This window comes from Petaurus breviceps, unplaced genomic scaffold (genome assembly GCF_028583685.1).
Source record: "Petaurus breviceps papuanus isolate PSGF00001 unplaced genomic scaffold, PetGlider_PUasm1.0 126, whole genome shotgun sequence".
NCBI lineage: Eukaryota > Metazoa > Chordata > Mammalia > Diprotodontia > Petauridae > Petaurus > Petaurus breviceps.
The window spans coordinates 46948757-46952951 of NW_027185655.1; the positions used below are offsets into that span (position 1 = coordinate 46948757).

General features: G+C 41.0%; 1 pseudogene; it reads left to right on the forward strand.

Moving 5' to 3' along the window:
* The first annotated feature begins 3103 nt into the window (after window positions 1-3103).
* LOC138170211 (protein S100-A1-like) lies at window positions 3104-3552 on the forward strand (annotated as a pseudogene).
* Window positions 3553-4195: the final 643 nt, after the last annotated feature.

The following is a 4195-nucleotide window of genomic DNA, read 5'->3' on the forward strand; positions in this document are numbered from 1 at the left end:
CTTGTATAAAAACTATTTTTTCCTTCTCTCAATAAAATCTTAAAGATAGCAACTATAAACCCACATGGTTGTTTACCGTACTTGACTAAACCCATCAAAGAATTCATCTTTTGTTTCTAATAGGAGGTATGCTACCAATGATTTATAGCCTAACATATAGGTATAAGTGCTTGGAGACTGGTACAAAAGGGCCTCTCATCTGCCAAAGAGCCCAAGCCTCACAGAACAAAGGCAAGAAGGGGTTAACACTTCCCAGGAATCAGTGACTGAAGCTGAAGATCTTTCGAGTGTGCCTCACTCCTACCTTTTGCGGGTGAGCCTTTAAGGCTAGCAATCAAGCTTTAGTTCAGCTTCTGAGACCCAAGCATCACCTCATTCTTATACCTCAGAGAATGATTATAATAAGAGTGCCTGGGACTTTTGGACCCAAAGGCAAGAGGGAGACTGCTCTTAAGGGGAGTTATATCTATCAGATAATTCTGAGATTCAGGGTGCTGGGGATAGCAGGGGATCTTATCCAAAGGAGGCTAAAATCCATTCCAAATCCTAAGCTTCAGCCTACCCAAGGAAGCCCAGGTTCCTTTGAACACAGAGATTAGGTATATTAACTCAAGTTGTCCTCTGGGCATGATGTATCCTCCACCACCTCATGAAGAGGTTATTGGACTGGTATAGAGGTAAGGTGTCAAATACATGACTGAGAAACTCCACAGGACACAAAACACTCCCTAAGTGCAGATTGAACCCGATTAAAATAGAACATGAATAATGTTACAATGTGGTTTTCTATGTCAATATGTGTCTATGGGGGAAGGGGACTTTATGTACAGTTTGAGTTTGAAACCATATGTGTAGAGACTGGGGAACTACTATGTACCAACTCAGATGTCCAAGTAGAACTAAGTGTACTGTACCTGAGCATACATTCCCTCTTCAGTTCCCTATATTTATGACAGCCAAATTAGAATTTGATCTCACCACCTGACTCTGACTCTATGTGGTGTCTTCACATGTCCATGGAAGACAAGGGTCTTAATCAATTGATTCTCCCCTCTGTGATATGAGAAGAAAACCACCAGATTCTGCTTCTCTTATTCCTGTGACTTAGAGTGGATCGTTGCTCATTTGAGATACTTTTACTCTCATACTTAACCCTTTCACTCAACATTCCTGAGTCTCATCTTCCCTTCCATTTAATTGGGGCATCAAGGCGACTGGACTTGCAGTCAAGACAGAATTATCTTCATATCCTTCCTTAGATACTTGATACTTGTGTTTCTGGGCAAGTCATGTAATCTCTCTAAGTCTCAGTTTCCTATGTATGTAAAACGGCGATGAGAATGATAATAGTGCCCATTTCATGAAGTTTTAAGTATCAACTGAGATAATATGCCCAAAGTGTTTTCCAAGTATAGAAGTCCAGAAGCCAAGATGGTAAAGTAATCAGTAACTCACCATAACTCTCTTAGATTTATCTCCAAATAGCCATAAAATAGCACCCCCAAACAAATCCTGGAACAGCAGAATCAGAAAAAAATGTGGGGAGAAAAACCCTTTTAGCACAAGAAACTTGGAAGATAGGCAAGACATATCTATCCTACTTGGTTAAAAGGGGAACATATTGCAAGACAGGAAGCATACCAGGAAAACAGAAGCAAATCCCACAGCAAACCAGCAGGAGATTCTGAGGCCCAGTATGATGGAACTGGTAAACACCAATACCACAACCCCGCAAGTGACCCAGCATAGCCAGAGAAATTGATGTACTCTAGCTCTGAGAACCACCACTACATCAGTGTAACCCTGGGAAAATAAGCATCTTACAGAGGTCAGACCTTCAAGGGCTTTGGCATAGGCTCAGGCAAGAAGGCAGTCTCCAGCAGTGAGACCACCACATGTTTCAGTGCAACCCTGGGGAAAAACAGAAACATCTCACCAGCCTCTGCACATGCTAGTCAGTAGCATTAGGACCCCAGCTCATCAACAAGTAAGCTATTAGACCCCTACAGCCTCCTGTAAGACCAGCTAATGCCCACCCCTATAGTGCAGCACCAGACATGAAGGACTCCCATGGGATACAGGGTTATATCAGTGCAGCACTAGGTAAAGAGTCAGGGCCTGCAGCCTCTGACACAAGAAACCTGAGGCAGTGTCCTTTCTACCCTGGGAGTAGAGCTCAAATTGAAAAGGCAAAAAAAATAAAATGACCAAAAAGCAATTTTAAAAGAATCTCACCATAGAAAGTTATTATGGCAGGGAAGAACAAGACATAAACTCAGAAGAGAACAACAATGTCAGAACACCTATGGGCAAAATTCCAAAGGAAAAAAGGAAATGGTCTGAAGCCCAGGGGGAAAACCCATGGAAGAACTCAAAAAGGAACTTAAAAATCATATAAGAGAGGCAGAAGAACACTTGGGAAAAGAGAGTGATGCAAGAGAATTATTAAAAAAAAAAGAGTCAGCAGTTTGGAAAAAAAAACTGCTTAAAAAGTAGAATTAGTCAAAAGGGAAAGGAGATACAAAACTGATGGAAGAAAATAACTCCCTATAAAGTATAATTAGCCAAATGGAAAAAAGAAGTCCAAAAGCTGAGAAAAACAACTGCTTGAAATTTAGAATTGGGCAAGTGGAAGCTAATGACTTTATGAGGCATCGTGAATCAATCAATCAAATTTTAAAAATGGAGAATAAAACCAAATGTATAATATATCTTTGGATAAATAACTGACCTAGAAAATACATCCAGGAGAGACAATGCTAGAATCATTGCGCTACCTGAAATCCATAATCTAAAGGAGGACCTGGACAGCATCTTTCAAGAAATTGTCAAGGAAAACTACCTGGATATCTTGGAACCAGAGAGAAAAATAGGCATTGAAAAATCCATCAATCACTTTAGGACAGAGATCTCAAAATAAAAACTCCAAGAAGCATTATAACCAAATTATAGAACTTTCAGATTAACAACAGCAAAAAAATACTGCAAGTGGCCAGAAAGAAAGAATCGAACCACACTGGCTCTGGTCATAAGACATGCAGCTTCGTCTCTTTCATCTGCTCCCCCTTTAGCCCCGAACCCACCCCCTAGGTATGTTGCAGCCATGGGCTTGGAGCTGGAGACTGCCATGAAATCCTTCATCAATGTGTTCCATGCTCACTCTGGCATGTAAGGTGATAAGTATAAACTGAGCAAGAAGGAGCTGAAGGCTGAACTGTTTGGCTTCCTGGAAACCCAGAAGGATGCCAATGCAGTGGATAAGGTGATAAAGGAGCTGGATGAGAACGGGGATGGTGAAGTTGACTTCCAGGAATATGTGGTGCTGGTGGCCACACTAAACATGGCCTGCAACAACTTCTTCTGGGAGAACAGTTGAGCAAGCAGTCCAGCTCTTGCCAGAACTAATAGCCTTGTTCCCTCTCCCACCATTCCCATCTTCACATTCCACATAAGCCTTCCCTCTACCCTCAGTCTCCCCCATTTCACTGTCCCAGGCTTGGCCATAGCATTTGTGGTATACTGCTCCATTATTCATTAAAGGCTCCTCTCCCTCCCCCATCCAAAAGAAAGAAAGAAAGAATAGAACATCAGGGAACTACAATCAGGATTACACAGGACCCAGCAGGTGCAAAATTAAAGAATGAGAGATCATGGAACATGATATTCAGAAGGTAAAGGAGCTCAGACTAGAATGGAAAATCACCTACCTGGTGAAATTGATATAATACTCTAAGGGCAAAATGGTCATTCAGTGAAATAGAATGATTTCAAGCTTTCATAAGAAGAAGACCAGAACTGAGCACCAACCAAAACTAAAACAAAACACAGACACACACACACACAAACACACACACACACACAAACACACACAACCTTGATTTCGAATATCAAGATCCCAGCGAAGTCTAAAAAGGGAGAAAGGGGGAAAGAAAACATAAGGAATTCAATGGAGCTGAACTTTTGCATCACTACATGGGAAAATGTTACTTGCAATTCTCAAAAATATTACCACTAATATTATAGCTAGAAGGAATATACATAGAGGGAAAAGGTATAAGGTGAATTTGAGGTAATGATATAAAAATAATTGAGAGATGAGAAAGAAGAGTACCCTGGGTGCAGAAGTAAGGGAGAGGTAGAATGGGGTAAATTATTTCACATGAAGAAGTACAAAAGACCTATTATAGTGGAAGGA